Source organism: Protopterus annectens, chromosome 8.part1 (assembly GCF_019279795.1).
Source record: "Protopterus annectens isolate FY-2018-M chromosome 8.part1, PAN1.0, whole genome shotgun sequence".
NCBI lineage: Eukaryota > Metazoa > Chordata > Ceratodontiformes > Protopteridae > Protopterus > Protopterus annectens.
Window position 1 is genome coordinate 504,702,261 of NC_056742.1, and position 20,349 is coordinate 504,722,609.

The following is a 20,349-nucleotide window of genomic DNA, read 5'->3' on the forward strand; positions in this document are numbered from 1 at the left end:
TCCCTGTTCATTCTTAAGTTTTGTTTAACTGCCACACAATGCATATAGCGTGTCTACGCAGTGCCCAACAGAGTTAGTAGAACTTATCTGTTTTAAATTATTGACTCTCTGTGTCCTGTCTGCAAGTATTCAATGGCTGCAGGTGTTGGGGAAACGTAATAACCACTGTGTAATGTTGCTTAGCAACATTGTGTGATGTAAAGCAAATTTTGCAACAATGTATACTTTTGACCTGTGTTGGCCACTGTTAAGCATCGCACAAATTAGATAAGCACAACTAAACCCAACATTCATTGTGTTTCTCCATTTCCCTTGTTTGATCTAAGCCATTCACTGTACAAACATGGCATTAAAAAAATAAAGGGAAAATTAGTTGACATGAAGAAAAGCAATCTATGAAATAAACACTACACAATTTTTGCCAGTACACATTGAATATTTTTACACAGGTCCAGATTTGAACTGTCACTCCAATGAACCTTCAGAACACAGTAAGGATGTCTTATCTCTCTTTGCCACACAAACAGCTTTGCAGCAGGGAACTGAAATCATTCTGCATACAACCAACTTCAGCATCATTCACAGTACTAACAAAACACATGACAGTTGTTTGTACATGTATGAATTTCAGATGTAGTGCACTGAGTGATCACACAACCATTTATGACTATTGCTTTCAAAAAAATGCAGCACTGTCTTATCTCCCTGTGTTTGTTGCTTATTCTTGTCTTATCTGAGCAGTAATATGAGACATACACTCTGTAAGGTATTCTGTATCATTGTCCTTAAAATGTATGGGGATATTAAATGGCAATAATGTACAGTTGTCAACAAATGAGTGGAGGTTGGATGTTACTGAACAGAAAATGTGAAACGTGCTGCTTACCTACATTTAAAAACTTTATACAAGTACTTCCACACTTTGTAAGTCTAACTTGGCTGACACACCTACTGGAGGTAGGGCAGTCTGAATTGCTGTTGTATTTTCCTTCTACTTACCAGTAACCATTCACAGTTGGAATCCATTAGCAACAAACACTGAAGGAGTGTCTGCACTATGTTTACATTTCCTGCATGGAGTATAATGAGTTCACATCTCATTTGCATCTTCACCATACTCACAGCCCTGAATTTGCATCATAAAAAGAGAACCATGTAGCTAGGGAATCTGAAGGTGGATAACAGAGAAGATGATATTACTTTGGGATATATCTTCATAGAAGACTACTGACCTTGATAAGGTGTGCTTGCATTTTTCAGCTATGTACTGCATATGCAGAAATGTCATTAAGAAAAATTTGTTAAATAGATATATATCGGGGGTGTGGGGGGCATAGCCCCCCATATATTATAAACATTTTAAACTATACACATGGATACTTACAAGTCCAACGAATAACTGTTTCCAGAAGACAATATATAACCAAAGTATATGGGGGCCTTCACCCCCCCCACCCCTTACTATATATACTAACTCCAGGATTGCACTACAGTGGGGAAAAAGCAATGTATAACTTTCAGTATAATGAGTTTCATTCAAATGAGTTTTCAGTGAAGTGAGCTTTCAGTGAATTGGTCCCAGTAATTTCATTTTCAGTGAAATGAGCTTTCCATGAAATGAAGTAGAGCCATATATATATATATATATATATATATACACACACACACACACACGTATATGTGTGTGTGTGTGTGCAGATAGATATGCATTAGCAAATTATACTTTTATCTGTATGCATTTCTTAGAAGTGTACTGATGGCATATGCATGTTTGTCAGGGCATTTCACTTTCTCAGATGCACAGCCTTATTAACTGTCATCACAAGTGGTAATGTTACAACTTTTATTCTGGGCACACTCTTCTATTGTTATTTCCATGAAATGTAAATGTCTTATATTGTCAATGACAGGAGTGTTAGCCTTCTAGGATGGACCATACATACCTTTAGGGCAGTGTTGGCCACTAGTAGACATGACTGGCAATAGCTTAAAATGGAATTTTCTGTGTTAAATCTCTGCATGTTTTTGGAACAGCTCATTTGATAGCATGTTAGCATTTCATTGATGGTTTGTTAGCAGAAAGTGTCAGTTACCTGTTCTTTTGTGAGTGGGGGAGCAAAGTTGCATTTATGTTTTGGCACAAACAAGATATTTTGCTATTGTTACCCTCTTTGTTTTGGATCCAACCTTGTTTTGTATCTAATTGCATTATGTTATAGTCACACAATTATTTTTTTATATTTCAGTATCTTAACTGTTTTATGTTCCTCCAGTGAGTAATAGAGAAATATTACATTTTGTGTGTTATCTGGAGACAGGACTTCTACTTATGTGATACGTATGTGTATTATCCTTCTGTTGTGTTCTAGGTCACCTAGGACTATGGCACCCAGGTGACCCAATCCCCAAATATACCCCTTCACTGACCCTGAAAATCATGTCATTGTGGAAGCTTTTAGGCAACATGATGCCTTCCTGCTTGAGAGGGGACATGGAGATATGTCAGGCAGAATGCAAATTTAGAAGCCATTAGTTGCTGATGTTAATAGACTAGGCAGCCACAGCAGGAAATATGATCAGGTACTCCATAGGGCCACTGACATGATCTCATCTGCATGGAGGAGAGCAGCTGCAGTGGCCTGTAATTGTACGGGTACCGGGGGGACCTGCTATTGAGCAACCACTAACAGCAAATGAAGGGTTCCTGTCCACTGTTAGGGATCTAGACAGCTCCCAGGAAAGTGCAGAACAGCATGTCTTTGACATTGGTGCTACTGTTTAGGCACAGGCACTTTCCTATGAGAACCAGTTTGTCCCAGTAGGAGCTTCCAGGTAGGCTTATGTATCCTAATTGTTAATTACTCTTGTATAGTAAAATATTGACAGCAACATAAGTTCTGTTTAACAATCAATTCATTTGAGGTGTGCGTGGGGGGGGGGGGTTGTAGATTGACGCAGTTAACAACACATTCTGATTAATTACAAATGGGCTTAGGTTGGACTTGTTATCCGAGTTCTTGTTAAAAGTATTGTTAATGGGCAAAAGTTTTAACCCTCAGTATTACTGTTAATTGTGATGATGTTGTCCTTACATTTTGCTTAACTTCTTTTAGGACCATCATCCACTGGAAGCATAGCATCATCTGCACATAGTAACCCAAACATTGTTTGTCAGTATTTATGAGCAGTTTAAAGAAATATATATTTTATCCATATGTGTGATGTGGGTGTCAGGACTCCTGTACTGTTTGTAGTAGTGTTACTTTGTTAGCATACATTTGAGTATATTGGTGTAGGTATTAATTTCTTTCCTGTATTTGTTGCTTATTATCAGAGATGATCCTGACATTGGAAGTGTAGGACTCTTACTACCTGATGTCAGAGTATCGGCAGACTCTGATGAAGATGGTAGACAAACAGAAGCACAGTCGGGGGGGTGTGGAGGTTTACTCTGACACTGAGGTTCAGTTCACATTCAGCCATCCCCTGTAATTCCATCAGACACAGACTGTAGGCTTATGCCACCCCATTCCAGTGAGCCCTCGGATATTGTACAGATGAAAGGTGAGACACTCGATCAGAGAAGTGGGGTTATTGTAGCATCAGAGCCTGTTGACGTTGGCCATAGCCAAAGTGTGGGTGAGGTGCCATGCAGGAGAGTTGTTAGGGGTGCTCGGAGGAGACTTGATGTTCATCCTCCACCTGATCCATGTGTGTATTCCTGTGCCACTTGACATATGTTTATGGCCATCATGCAGGCACAGGCACATTCCTATAGGTCCGCCATATCAAGTACCAGTACTTTTTAGAGGTATGACTGTGTGAATCTTTGATGCCTGAGTCCTACTACTTGATAGAGGATACGTGTATTCACATAAGTCTCTGCTGTTGCATGTTAAAGTTATTTCTGTACAAATCAACCACCTTTTACTTGCTTACATGACTAAGTAACAACATGCAAGGATATGCTATTCATTTCTATTACACAATACACTATAGGTTCAACACTTACCTTGTAAATCTAGCAATTGCAGTAGTTTTAGTTTAGGGCTGACTCGGTCTGATGCTAGCAGTACACAACCATTACACAGGTAGGCAAAGGTTTTGCCTGGCATCAATGTTACTATACATATATGTGTATGCTGAAGATTTCAGCCTCTTAGGTGGTAAGTGAATGTGCTATGCATAGACTCTTAGCCTATATGAGGGCATATTGAGCACATCTACCTCTGTCTACACCCACAGCAATTGTTGGTTCCCCCCTCTGACTCCTCACCTGCATGTGGCTCTGGTGACCTTGCCATTGGTGGTGGGATCTGTGCCCCTTCACCTTGTTGATCCTGCTGAAGCTGTTTTCTCAGGATGATGTTGTGTAGCATTGCACTGATGGTGAATATATCAGTACATGTATGTGGATTGTACTGCAGGGCTCCTCCAGATGTATCTAGACACCAGAACTGTGACTTCAGCAGCCAAACACATGCTCTATGATATTTCTAATTTGAGCATGTGCCTCATTATGGCATTCTTCCATAGGTGTGTGTGCATTTCTGATGGAGGTCTTCAGCCACGGTTCCAGTGCATAACCTGCATCCTCCAGTAAATTACCCTGTGGGATATCCCCCCTAGCAAACATCTGATACGGTTGGGAGATGTGCCAGATATGTGAGTTGTAGTAATTGCCTGGATTGTCAGCACACACATTCAAGATGATTCTGTTAGCATTACACATGACTTGGCAGTTCATAGAGTGGAAGCCCCTTCTATTTGTGTAGAGCCTTCCCTGTTCCCTGGATGGTATGTGTGTACAATCTATGGCACCCAACAGTTCAGAGTAGTGTGCTACAGGGTAGAACTCCTGCATGCTTGTGGCCCTGTCCCCAGGAGTATGGGGAAAATATACTTGGTCACTGGCATGTTGGACCATAGCATTCAGGAATTGATGGAGGATCCTGGATGCTGATATCTGTGACACCCCATCATGTCCCCTGCTGGTTTCTGAAAGGTTCCTGTAGCTATAATTCCAAGTTCTGCACATACCTTTGTCTACACTGATATGGGCTCCCCCTTGGTTTGCCCTGGATCTGAGTTGAGGATGAGAGGTTGCAGAGTTTCTGTAGTGTGTCTCTGCCCACCCTTTAGTGCTCTACAATTTCCTCATCATCATGCAGATTGTGATAAGTTAAAGGTGGTCTGAAAACTCTTCTCCTGCTTGGCCGTGTTTTATTAGCAGCAGCAGCACAGACTTCAACCTGTTGCACATACACATGAATTAATGCAACAGCAGCCCCTAACATTCTTTCTGTGTAGACTCCTTTCTGTGGCTATATTCCAATAGGTTTGGGAATTCACAGAGAAAACCATCACTGAGTCCACAGTTGCCTTATAGCTTGTTGAATAGCTCCTTCATCTTGGAGTGGTTGATTAGCATACAGTTCAGCTGCTCATGCTGTAATTAGCATGCCACTGTGCTTAGCTTGTTTGTGCGGCTCTACTCACCACGTAGAGCTGCTTATTGAATCCAAAACAGCACGCTATTGTATAAATGGTAATGCAGGGTTTATTGAATCTGCCTGCAAATGTAAAATGAGAGTTACAAATGGGAACTATATGAGTCATAATCTAATATCAGAGGGTCTGAAACCTAAGCAATTATAGAAATGCCAAAGCTGGAAAACAAGTCGGCATTTCAGAGGTTTCTGCAAATGATAATGTCTTTTCAAAGTACGGGTCTAATATACCCAAAATACTTTAATTTGTTTTTATTTTGTTTGCATTTGTTTACAGGGAGGTCTACTGGATCAGGGTGAGCCCATTTTCAGTAGAGGCCTGGGGAAAAAAGCTCCAAAAAACCCAACAACATGATAAAGCTACAGAATCAAAATACAGAAATCAAGCATCAGTGGAACACTACATTACAGAACAGGTGATACAATAAAATAAATAATACTAGTTATACAGATGTTAGACTTTAAGTATGCAAGCCAAACGAATACAATTGATAATATGAGATAATAGGGAATGTTTGAACAATACAGTATTACAGTTTTGCAGTAGAGAGGGAAAGATAGAGATCAGCAGATTAAAGATTCAAAAAGTAAGGTGTAGACTTAGAGCTACTGCTATATAGGCATCAAGATGGAATAGAAGATATAGTAGGTAACTGATATAGTAGTTTGTGTGGCTGGGTGGCAGATGTTGGACTTAGTAAGCTGGAAGCACTGAATGTATACATGAGGAGCCTAAGCCATAAGTGAGATGGGGAGGAAAAGTAGGAAGGCTAGGAATATTGGATTTTTTATGCCACTGATATCACTGCTACAGCAAAATGTAGCCTGGGAGAAGAAATAAGAGCAAGAAAATGTGTTGAAATATTCATGGGACTTGTTTCAGGTGCCTCTTTATTGAAATGGTATAATGTGTTTAAGTCAATAGTGCTACAAGTAAACAATAGTCAAAACTGTATAGCAGCTCTGATCATACAAATGAATAGATAATTTACCTCTGAGACAAGATCAGTTACAGATGCAAGGAAAGAATATGTTAATATAAAAATAAATTGTTAATGGTAGTGTAAACGTGTCAGAATTCCCACGAATATGTCTTTAGTAAAGAATTTCATGTGGAAACTGACCACAAGTCATATTAACATATTCGAGAGATTTCTGAACAAATCACCTTCTACACTGCAGGGGATGGTACTTAATCTACAAAAGCACAATCGGAAAATTAAATACAGACAAGGTAAGAAAAATTGTACATGGTAGCTATAATGAATGGAGCACATTTACTAAAGAAGACTGAAGAATTGTTAGAAGTAGAGATTCCTTTGGTAATACTGTAGGTACCAATGACAGAAAGAAAACTGAAATAATCCCAAAGATGTACTGGCATTGAATTAGAAATGTAGTTAAAGAGAGAAGTTATAATGAGAGGGTGGCCTGGGGTGGGAGATGCTAATAGTGGAACTTTCAGTATTTAGTCTTAGTTTGCTTTCAGGGATGAGCTAAATTTGTATCGCTTACTGTTTAAAACTGTCAAAATAATTCTTTGTAATCAACTAAGAAAAATGCTTGACATGATACCTGAATGACACATCATGGGTTATCAACATGCAAAGAAGGAACAATAGCTATTTATTATACAATGTACTGGATAGAAATGTCAAGTGTAATGGAAGAAGTATTATAAACATGTACCGTTTGCTATTCAGAATATAAAAATAATTTAAAGTAAGAAATGCAAGGATGTTCAATTTGAGATCATCAGTGTGTGAACATTGTGACATCCCACCTCTTGGACATTAATCAAGGATCCTGAATCCTCACACCAGTGACAATTTTTAATTTCTCCAAGTCTTTTGGGTTTCTAATACCATGACTGGAATAGACCTCATTCCTAAATCAAAGTACGATTAAAGTTCATAAAATTAGTATTCTTTCAATCTTTTATGTTAGACAGAGGTGCTCTTTGCAGCACCCATAAAGGGCCCAGCAATGACTCCTCCTGCAATTCGTATGGAGTTATGTGTATTGCTAACATATCTAAATACAATTGTAGATTCTTTTTTATAAGACTCATTGCACCTACTATTATTGGAACTGTCTGTGTGTCTGTCTCCCATATTGCTCTCATTTCTGCCTGCAAATCCTGACTTTGTGTTTCTCTGTACAGAAGACACTGTAGACACTGATCAATGCTACTTTTCTTTTCATGGACCACTATATCTGATTTTCTCCCATCTATCTTTTCAACTGTTGGTAATGGGTGATCCCATGTGGTGTAGACTTCATCATTTTCTATGATGCTGTGTGGTTCATGTTTCCAGTTTTCAGTTTTTTCAGCTACTTCAATACCATAATGTTTGCAGAATCCCCAGTACAACAGTCTTTCCACATTATTATGTCTTTCAGTATACAGTACTTCTGCAATTAGCATGTCACAACCAGCAATGAGGTGTGCAACTGTTTCCAATTCTGTTTTACCAAACCTACATGTGTCTGTTTCTCCCACATGTTCAATGGACTTTGTAAACCAACATGTGAGTATCCCACTATCTTCGGCCACCAACATTAACCTTTCATCTTTTGGTTTGAATTCACCTCTCCTTAACCATTCCTGTGTTTAATCCTGATCAACATGAGGTTCTTCCAGAAGTCTACATATATATGCATTTTCCACATTTCTTGCCTTCTCATGTGATCCTTCACTTTATATTCTTTCTTTTGTTTTTTGGCACATTCAGTTGCCACCTGATTTTTATCTACCTCTGGTTTGATTTCCATTCCTGCTTGACATAGATATGCTTCTGATAGACTAATCCGGGAAGTCATCTTAGATTTATTCTCCTCATATTTCAAAACTTTCACTACATTTGGGTCCTGTGAGGTTAGCAGATATGTGTGCAGTCCATCGATTGCAGATCTATACGTCCAGTTAAGTTCAAAGAGACCCATAGGTCCTTTGGAACGGGTAATATATAATCTTGGTATGCACTGATTTTTATAAATCATTTGGTGAGCATGACACATCCTTCTTGTTGTTTTATCCAAGCTATCCAACACATTTTGCGGCCAGTCAATCACTCCAAACTTAAAGTTAGGAGAGGAAGAGCAAATTGGTTTGTAGCTTGAATTTTGTTTCTAGATATCAATGCTGTTTTCAGGATTCATTTAAGTCTTCTAAAGTATTCCTTACTAAGTATTATTCACATTTGTTCATGTTTTATTATTGATCCTTTATCAGTTCCTAAGTATTTATACACCCCCTCTTTCTCAAGTTCTTTTATATCACATTCCTGTCCCAAACTGATGTTTTCTTGGTGCTGCAGTTTTCCTGCTTTAAAGGTTGCTTTTGTACATTTATCAAGACCAAGTGACATTCTTATATCATCTGAAAAAACGTTTTGACTCCTTGCAATTGTGCTTTCAGTTCCTCATCTGATGAGCTATACAGTTTTAAATCGACAAAGAGAAGATGAGACGTCTTTACACTTTGTTGTTTTCTAGGAGCCAAATTATAGCCATGGCCTAATCTGTTAAGTAGACAGCCTAAAAGGTTATGGGTAAGACAGAATAGCAGAGGTGACAGGGAGTCACTGTAGAATACCCCCCTTTGCATTTTTATCCCTGCAATTATAATTTGCCCTTTATCATGGCTTAACTGCAAAGTGGTCTGCCACTGTTTCACCGTCAGTGTAATGTACTATTAGATGCTTTTTTTGTAGTCAATTCATGCCATATCTAGATTCTTCCCTTTTTACAGTTCTTCATTAAGACTTTATTTAGCAACAGATGATCCTTTGTTCCATATGACTTTTTTTATTGCAGTCTTGTTCTATTGCCATGATTGAATTTTCTTCTAAATGACTATAAACTCTGTTGGCATCAATTCTAGTGTATAGTTTATACATCGTCGGAAGGCAAGTTATTGGGCTATAATTTTTAGTGTAGCTTGCAGGTTCACTCTTAAGTAGAAGCATCATTTTTCCTTTTGTTAGCCAGGTTGGTGTCTATTCACGATGTGCATATAAATAGTTCTCTGCATCTGGGCCTGGTGTTTTCGAGGCTTTTCTTTACTTTGTTTCAGTCTCTCTAGTTGTTACTTCATCCCATTTCATATCCTGTACCTTTGAACTTCTTATACTTTCTTTTATGTCTTCTGTCCATTTAGTATCTTTGTTATTTTCCACAGGATCTTCGTAAATACTTCTCCAAAATGCATCTATTTCTTTTTTTTTGGGTGGTCTTTCAAGTCCTTTTACCTTGTTTCCCAATTCTCTATAAAACTTTTTGGGGTCATCAGTAAATTGCTTGTTTTTCACTTTTCCTTTATATTTGTCTGTATATCTTCTACATTTTTCTACCTATACTGATATTTTAGTTTATTATTTGCAATAGTGCATGATCGCTCCTCGTCCATTATAAAACTGTGCATTGCTTTTATCACATCTATCTCTCTTAGTATTTTTTGTTGATCTATTCCCTCTTCTATACTCCTCTAACAGTGACACTTCTTGTCTTAATTGCTTTATAGTTTTGTCTATTCATTCCACGATGGTATTTAATTTCTCCCCTTGCTTTCCCTTACTACCCTGTGTTCTTGTGGTAGAATGTTATCTATTATTAATTGAGCTGCACAGTAATAAATCCTGTTTACTTCTGTTATATTGCATGGATCTTTATGGACAGTCCTAATTACGCTGTTCATTTGTTTTATCAGACTTTTGTCTTTTTCGGTTTTATTGACCTTCTTCAGTCTATTTCTTTCATTGATCTTAATATGACTATCTATCTCTATTAAATCAAGCAACTCTTGTCTTAGCTCATTTTCTTCTAACTGAGGGCACATTTTTTGTTCTCCATTTTCTGTGGGCATTCCCTAGATAGTTCTATAGCATCGTCCTGTGGCACATTCTCTTCAGTTTCATCCTGTGTTATCTGTTGGTCTGTCATATGGGGACTCACTGGCCTATCACACCTCAACATTGACTGCTCCAGAGTTGCCACAGTTTCCTGTCCCTTCCCTTGGTGTCCAACTTCAAATGAACATTTATACTGGTTTCATGTGGAAGGCTCTAAAATATCTTCATATGGAAACTGACCAGTTGCTTCCCGTTCCACTAGTTTCTCCTTAATTTGGATGTCTATTGCTCTATCCTGCTGTGGTGCTTTCTGAGTTAGGTCTTCTAAACTGGATCCTTCACTTCACAGGTGCTCCATAACCTCAGTTTCTGTTTCTGTAACTTCTCTATTACTAATATTTGTTTCTACTTTTCCTCTGTGTCTTCTTATTTTTTGTATTATAAAGTTTTCCAGTTTGGATTCCTTTGCCTGTATTTCTCTTGAAATATCTTTGGTGCTGCTTTTTTGTATGGATTAGTTTTGCTTTCTCCCTTGCATAAATATTACACCATATCAAATCTCTTTTTCTTTCCCATGTCCATATTTCTTCTTCAGATGTTTCCTGAGCTTCCTGTTTCTCCTTATTTTGGGGACTTGTTCCTCTTACTGTGATGTAACCTGTGTCAGACCTTCCACACCAAATTCTTTACTTCTCAGGCATTTCATAACTTCAGCATTTATTTTTTTAACTTCTACTTTACTAAATCTTCTTTTATACATTCCCTCTTTGTGAAATTATTTTCTTCAGTGTGAAATTATCCATATCTGGATACGTTTGCCTATATTTCTCTTCAAATATCTTCCGGGCTGCTTTTTTTTTTGTATTGATTAGTTTGGCTTTCAGCTTTACATAAATATTGCACCATATCAAATCTCTCTTTCTTTCTCATGTCCATATTTCTTTTTTATACTTCTCAAAAATCTCTAGGTTTTGTTGTTTATGTTTCTGCACTTGGGTAAGATGCTTCTTTTTCCAAACAGATCAAAGCTTTGTGGTCTATATGATGTTTTTCACAGATCTGTTGTGTTAATAAACACATTTTTATTTGAGGCATCTGACAGTTTTTCTTGTGGACATATTTTTCCTTCTTCTAATTTCTTTTGCATAATAGTAAAAATACATAATTTCTTTCTTATCCTCAATAGTCCACTCTGTTGTCTTTTTGCTTCTTTTATGGCACATCAATTTTTGTGATTTTTGTGGACTGCTACTTCCTTCTACAATGGGGGACATCCAGTGAAGGACATTCACTTGGAAGAAAGATAGACGCACAGTATTTCCAGATGCAACTCTCTGCACCAAGCACAATTTCCCTTAAAAACACACATGGAAAACACTCACTCAGGTCTGGGTTTCCCTCTGTCTCTCTCCAAGCCCCAGTAAGACTCCACACTGGTACAGCTATAGAGTTGAGCCCGCGGGAAAGTAGCCCAGGACACATCCTCTACGACCCTCTGTCTGAAACTAGGGCTCTGTGTCCCGGCTTCATGTAGTTGACACATTCAGACTCTTTGAGATTAGATTTTCACACACACACACACACACACACACACACACACACACACACACACACACGAAAGGCTAGCACAGATTTACTAGCACTGCCCCTCTGCCCAGACTATAAAGTAGATATTGCCACCAGGACACTCCAAATCCAGATATTCTAAAGATTTTATAAGGGTGCCCAATTATATTGAGTAAAATTAATATTAATACAACTGGTGTTTGACTGATGCAGCAAGGCTTCCAGGGGTTGCCACGGTGTCACACAATAAATTTAAGCACTCTCAAATGTTAAAATATTATCTAAAAGACCAGCCACAATGAAAAGTTTAAATAATAAGTTTAAGTTTAAATATATTTAATAATAAATAATACAAGAACATGAAAGTACTGCATATCTGTTTATGGAAAACAACAGAGTTTCAATTACAGAAAGTATTAACAATAACATGGATAGACTCACACAGATACAGAAAAAACAGTACTTTACTAATTTTACTATATTTGCCTGACTGAGCAAAATAATTACTTTCCCCCAGTTCACTTACTAGAGCAAGGCAAGATAATGTAGTTGAGGGGTCTTTCTTGTCTGGTTTCAAAACAGACTGCTCTGAGACTTCTGTCTTATCTAGTATTAAAACATAATTTTAGTGATAGATTACAGAATGAAATCGCATATATCTAGTCATCTGACTTCTGTTTCCCATGCTACCCACCTTTACTAGAAACTGAACCATTATCTCACACGTGTTTCCATTAACATAGAGCTTTGTTAAGATGTGTTATAGCATCTGGAAGCCTTTAAAACCATTTCAACAGTTTCACCCATCCAGGGTAGCAATTAGTTTTCTACTAAGGTCAGTACAGCAGGATTTCCAGTCCTTGTTTTCACAGACATTTCATCTCTGCCTGCAATCAAAACTGTAAGATACAATCTTTATAGCCTAAACCAGGTAATTTAATTTCAGATTATTTCTCAATGTTTTATTTTATTTTATTTTACATTTGTTAACCGGGCTAGTCCAGCTGGATATATTTCCATTTTCAGTAGAGGCCCAGGGAGAAAATCGCCATTTGTAACACAGAAATATAGTAACACAAATATATCATACACACGTATAGCTGGACTGAGATATCCTCTTCTCTTCCAGTATCCTCTGTTACATTATTAATTTCAACAATTGCAATACAGTCTGACATACAGGCGCATTTCTTTTTCTGTCCAGCAGGACAGACTAGTGGTCCATTTTTTTTAAAACAAGCAAATGTATAGATACATTTTCAACACAAGCACCTGTACAAATCAGTTTGAAATACAAATTACATATAATTCTTTTCAAAACTCCAGCTAGCTATGCTGGCATATGTTACACATCTACTGCCCTACTTCTCCTGGCATAGCTGGCAATACCTTACATTGTCACATCTCTTCCCCCTTTGAAGACTCTAACTAATTTCTCAAGTGGAACTGAAGAAATGTTGCTCAAGAGGAATAAGCCTGTCTGGTAAAACATTAACCCATACCCTGTCTTGAGATCCCAGCTACATTGGCATTGCTGATCCCACTACAGTGTTGCACCATCATGTCATCTGCCTGCAACCCTAGGCTCCACCTTAGTAACTTGGCATTTTGCTGGCTGACTCGATGTAGCCACAGATCACACTCAGACACCTACTGCCTGCTACTGAAAATACTTAGCACAAGGGCCTCCCTGATATCAGGGCTTCATCAAGCTAACATGGTACAATATGTGTCCCTGCCTCCTGCCTAGCCAGTGTACCATCACTGACTTTCCTTACAGCTTTGAGGGGTTCCTCCCAAGCTGCCTTCAGCTTATTGTGTCTGACAGGAATGAGCACCATAACCTGCTGTCTCACAGCATACTCTTGGGCTCGAGCATTCCTGTCATACTAGATATTTTTCTGCTGTTGGGCTCCTGCCAGGTTCTCCTTGGCCAAACCCATGAGCTCTCTGAACCTTGTCCTAAAGTTTAGGACATATGCCACAACAGACTCCTTCTGGGATTCACACTCACCATCCCACTCATCACTAATCAAATCTAAAGGCTTCCTCAGCCTATTCCTATACAACAACTCAAAGGATGAAAAACCTGTGGATTCATGGGATACCTCTCTGTATGCAGACAGCAGATGGGGCAAATGTTTGTCCACTCTCTCTTAATCTGGTCTTCAATTGCTTGTAGCATGGTCTTTAGTCTAGTGTTTAACCTCTCCACAAGACCATTAGTTTGGGGGTGTTTTGTAGATGCATCACCTCACAGCACTCCCTCAGAAAAAGCCAGCAGGTCTGACATGAAATTAGCACCCCTGTCAGTCAGTATTTCTCTTAGGAAAACTACTCTGATGAAAATCTCTAACAAAGCATTTCCCACCTTCTCTGCCTCAATGGAGGAAAGAGCCACCACCTCGGGGTATCTAGTATCATAATCTAGTACCACCAGGATATGCTTCTTCCCTGCAGAATTGGAGTATTCAGAGGCTCCAAAATATCCACAGCTACCATATGAAATGTTTCCTCAATCACAGGCAAAGGCACCAAAGTAGCTTTGACCTTGTCTCCTGCATTGCCTACTTTTTGGCACTGGTCACAGGTCCTGCAGTACCCTGTTATATCCCTTGCAATATCAGACCAATACAATTTCTGCATAATATATCTGCTGGTACATTTTATGCCCATATGACCTGCAAAAGGAATGTCATGAGCTATGGCTAGAACTGCCAGATGGCAGGCTCTGCACTTTATCAACTGCTATATTACCTCACCCTCTAGCCCTTCCTCAGGGATCCAGTCCATATACAGTAATCCTTTGTTCCAGTATACAGACTCCTCTTTTCCTTGAGAATCAGATGCCTCCATAGCTACCACCCTCAAGCCTCATAATGTATGGTCTGAGAGCTGATCCTGTCCCAACTATATCTTTGCGACCCTTCCTAGCTCCCTTTCCATAGGAAGCCTGGTATCATCTGACAGTGGTGTTTCACTGTCAGCCTGGGTACTACCACCTGCCTCTGCCCTTGCAGTCACTCTGTCCAAGGGAACATCAGTACATACCAGCAGCTGTGAATCACCTTTAGGCTCACTGCTACAGGGCATCTCCTCCCCTAAAATAGCTACCTCAGCAGCCCTAGCTTCAGATGTGGGGTCTTTCTGGGTCTCCCCCAGGCTACCAGACCCACATGCCTGTCTCCAAGCCTGACTGCATGCAACTTTATGCACACAAGATACTGCATTACCAAAATCATTCCCTGTCAGGATATCTGCAGGTATATCCTCTTCCTCTTCCTTCAAGGAGTGAGGGGATGCAGACCCGCCATTGCAGATGGTAGAAAAGGGCCTTGCAAAAACTCTTTGAATATGTTTTATCGACTTTGAGTTTCAATGCTTGTATGTGAGATTTCAGTTATGATCACCCTTCTGAGCATACCTCTCAATGTCTTTGCACATGATATCCTGGAAAAAGCCTAAAATAATGGGAAAAAGGAGGCAAAGGCAAAAATATATATATATATATATATATATATATATATATATATATATATATATATATAGGCAGATTTTAATTGCCGCTCTTATAAATATAGAATGTTGCAAGAATAATGATTTGCTACCATGCATTTTTGAAGGATATGAGCTCTGAAAATTAAATGTATGATATTATTCATTGACTTCCATTCTCAGTGATTTATTATTTATTTATTTGCATTTGTTTACCGGGAAACTCCACTGGGCCAAAGTGAGCCCATTTTCAGTGGAGGCCTGGGGAAGAAATCTCCAGCATAAAGATGTATATACAATCAAGCTCACAATGAAAACATTTACAAAGAGGTAAAATGTACAGCCATAATTAAGATAGTCAATGATTCAATTCAGAACACTTCACTGGAAAACAAGAAGATGTTAAGTCACATTTAAGTGTGGGTGGAGGCTCAGTGTAACATTACTTACAGGAAGCATAATTAATGCAGTTAAATATACCCATAAGGTGTGTGCGTTAGGTGTACTAAGAGACAGCTGTAGATAAATATATATATATATATATATATATATATATATATATATAGCTGTAGATAAATATATATATATATATATATATATATGTGTGTGTGTGTGTGTGTGCTGCAGAGTTTCTAATAAGGCAGACAAATGAGAGTGAGCAGAGTTACACTGTTATGGTGCAGTTTAAGAGTTATTTTCATTAAGGTAGTTATAGATGATAATTCATCAAAGATGGATGGCACAGTGGTGCAGCTGTTGTGTTGTCACCTCACAACAAGAGGTCCTCCGGTTCGATTCTCAGCTGGGGAGCCATCTATGCAGAGTCTGCATGCCCACCCTGCATTCATGTGGGTTTCCAATGGGTGCTCTATTTCCTCCAACATTACAAAGACATGTGTCTGGAGCATTTCTCCTCGGGCATCCACTGAAAATTGGATTTGTTCCAAGTCAGACTTTCCTGGTAAACAAATGCTGAATAAATAATAAATTCACTTGATTCATATTCATTAGTGGGTAGCAATGTTTGTATACAAGGAGACAAAGATTTGAGTTTGGGGAATCAGGTTTTGGGAGGTTGAGAAATGAAGCATGACCAGTGCCATAAAGTGGAGAGGTGCTGGCACAGAGATTGTTTGAGAAGAAGCATTGCTACTGGTCCTGATAGATGATGGGAGGACATTCCAATGCTTGGTGATAGAGAAAACATAAAGCATTTGGCTATCTGGAAGTTTTAGTTTTTCTACTTGTCAGAGAAATTGGTTTTCAGATCTGAGTGGTCTGTTTGGTTGATACAGAGTTAGCACTGGAGTGAGGGCTGGGCATTCAGATGGTTTATAGATAATTTTGCATACTGTAGTTAATTGCAAACATGTAAGGTAATGTGAGAATTCAAGGTAGATGAAATGTTGATGCAAGGGTTTGTTTTGTAGAGCAGTTAAGAAAGTGTTTTTGTCTGTAAAGGGTGCCCAATTTTTGAACAGTCTTTTTGACATTGTTGTGAACATGCAAGTCAGAAGTTAGGTTTTCATCTAGTGTAATACCTAGTAGTTTTATGTGGAAAACAACCTCTGTGATAGGCTTGTTTTGGGAATATAAGCTGAATTCAGACTTATTTAAGGGAATAGTTTTGTTTGGGGTGAACAGTAGAAGCATGGTTTCATTGGGGTTAAAGGTAAGGTGATTGTTGTTCATCCAGGTTTCAGTGGATGAGGAGACATTTTGTGTCAGTGATACAAGTTCTGATGTAGAGTCAGCAGTGCAGATGATAGTTGAGTCATCTGTGTACTGTATTACCGAACCATGTGGGTGAGAGAGGAATGGAAGTTGTTAATGAAAATACTGAAAAGGGAATCGCCCTCGTATGGAGTCTCGGGGACGCCTGTGGATGTGTCTAGGAATGGTGAGAAAGAATTATGCCATTTAGTGGACTGTTGCCTATTAGTGAGGGAGTTAGTGAACCAGTTTAGGGTAAGAGGGGTAATACTGAGTTTGGACAGTTTTGTGAGAAGTGGAGAGTGTGAAACCATATCAAAGGCCTTTGGGAGGTCAAGAAAGTGTGAGGACACTAGTTTGCTGCATTTCAAGCTTGATTCGCTGTTTCCATGAAGGATATAAGAGCAGTTGTAGTGTAATGGCCAGGCTGGTAACTGTGTTGAGTAGGGGAAAGGAGTTGGTTTTTGAGTAGATAGTTTAGAGAAAGATTATGTAAACATTTTTCCAGGATTTTAAATATAAGAGAGAGTATGGTGATCGGGTGAAAATCGGAGATGTCTGTGTTGTTGCCTCCTTTGTGTAAAGGGAAGATATATGCTTTTTTCCAGAGGAAAGATACATAGGATTCTTGGATGGATCTGCTGAGAAGTATTCTGACAGGGTAAGCAATGGCCTTGGCTGAAATTTGAAGGTATTCTGGGGGTAGATTGTCAGGGACATTAGTGCCAGGTTTGACCTTGAGAAAAAGTCTTGTTATAGTAGCAGTGGGTATAGGGGAGAAGGTAAAAGTAGGTGAAAAGGGATATTGTGAAGACTGCTCTTGGACTGGATTGGAGGGAATAGGTTGGTATTAGAGTCAGTTTGGGGAAATGGGGCTATGAGGTTAGATATAGCATTAATAAAGTATCTGTTGAAGAGGGTGGCTATTTCAGTAGGGGTTTTGTCTGGATTTGGGCATTGATTATTCTTGGTGTCAAGGTTTAGCAGAGAAGAAATGGAGTTCCAGAATTATTTGGGGTTTGTTTATGGTTGTTCTGGAGGCCGAGACAGTGACTTCTCTTGTCATTAATTAGTAGGCACTTTACTTGATTACGAAGTTATTTGTACTGTAGGAGGTCTGAGGGGTTTTGTTTTTTTTTTTTCCATTTCGTCCATGCTTTGTCAATAGTATTCATAATTAGTACTTCTGGAGAGCCAGGTGGGATGATTTGTTTTTACTCTCTTTTGTCAGAGAGGGGCTATTTTGTTTAGGATGTTGAGAAATGCTGAGTTAAAAAACTCAACAGCTTCCTCAAGGGAAAGGACTTTTAATATGTTCCAATTGATATTATTCAAGATGTCACAAATGGTTGCTGGGTCAAGTTTGGTTAGGTTTCTAGTTAATTTATATTAGTGTTGAGTTGGTATTGGAGAGATCTTGCATATAATATACCCAGGCTGGTGGTCACTGATGTCAGAGGATAGTGTACCTGCTGAAGAGATTTTATTTGGGTCAGTGACTAGAATCCAGTCAAGGATGGAGCCACTACCTATATTTTTGTTGGGTCTAGTTATACTAGCAATTAACTGTGTAAATTTGAAAAGGTTGATATTAGATGGAGGATGGTTAGTTTTAGTCAATTTTTATTTACATCTCCTAGAAAGATTGTTTCATTGTTTATGTTGTTTGGAGTCCAGGAAAGGATTTCTTCTAAGATGGGAATGTTGTTGCCTGGGCGGGATATAATTAGAGCTATTATGCAGAGGTCCTTATAGTTATTCATTTTTAGGAATGATACTATAACTTCAACAGTAGAGAATTGTGGAGTGGAGTTGGAATAGGGGACTATTGTGAAGGTATTTGGAAATATAAGTGCAATGCCTCTTTTGTGGCGTCTGTCAGCTCTTAGACAGCTGTAGCTTGGGGGGAGGAATTCAGAGTCTTTTATGTAGGGTTTTAGCCAGGTTTCAGTTGCAGCAAATATATCAGCTTTATTGTGAAATAATGTAAAAATCCAACCTAAGGCACAGAAACACGGCAGGATACTCTGAAACTGTAAAAGTTTAATAAAACAAAAATACAGTGACGGTTAGCACCATGGTCTAAAGAAGCACTTTATGACTTTATGTGAAACCACTAACCATCAAACACAAGCAGAATATGAGGATTAGCAGTTAAGTAGAAAAGCTGCGGAGAACACCCCAGCCACACCTGGTTACTCATCCTTTTATACATTTAGACCCAAAACTGTGGGTAGTAAAGCCAAAAGAGGTGGAGTTTCAATATACATTAAAGAACAAGTAATCTCCGTGGTATCCCTGACGTCTCAAAACAACCCATTAAAGTGTATTGGGTCCAAAAACAAAACAGTGTAAGAAACTTCTCTGTGTGGAAGATTTTCAGTCCATATATTTCTAGTTAATCACTGTATATTAATCAGATCAGACAATAGTAGTAGTGGAAGTAGCGAATTTAAACTCATCTTATGTCAAAACAAAGCCAAAACAAAAAATAATAATAGAAAATATATAATTGTACAGCATTACTAAATATTCGAAAGTAATCCAAGCAAGGCAGGCAGTCTGTTTCCAGTCGAAAATCCTTTATTAAGTACACAGACAAGAGATCCAAGTAAAACAAAAATAGAGTAATAATTTCCTCACAAGCTTTCTAAATATATATATATATATATATATATATATATACTTTTATCAGGCATGGGAGTGGTTTATTGTGCTGTAAAACAAAGTGTTATTTGTACACGTTAAATTTACATTCCTTCCCCCATCAGTGTGACATTTGAGCTGGTCCTGCCCTACTTAGTAGCTGTCATAATAATATAACCCTTATGTACTTTAAATAAAATTTATAATGATGTGGTACCTCTTATTTAACCAAATTATTAAGTCTGTGATTTTATCCAAGACAATATACTACATGGCTGGAAAGTTATCAATAAACTGGGACATTGTCACAGGAAACCCTTTTCTGATTAACATCTTAGGTAAAGCCCCATCATTTGTGTATAGGAAGGCCAGGAGCATTAGAAGTTTTGTTGAATTTACTAGACCATATGAGAAAAACACTAAAAGATGTGGAACTAATTGTACATTTTGTATATTTATACAGCAGGGTGATAGTTTTTATTGCCCTTATTTAAAGAAAATCATTAAAACAAGTGCAGGGGGTGACTGTAACACTGCAAAAGTAATTTACAGGGCACAGTGCAGTG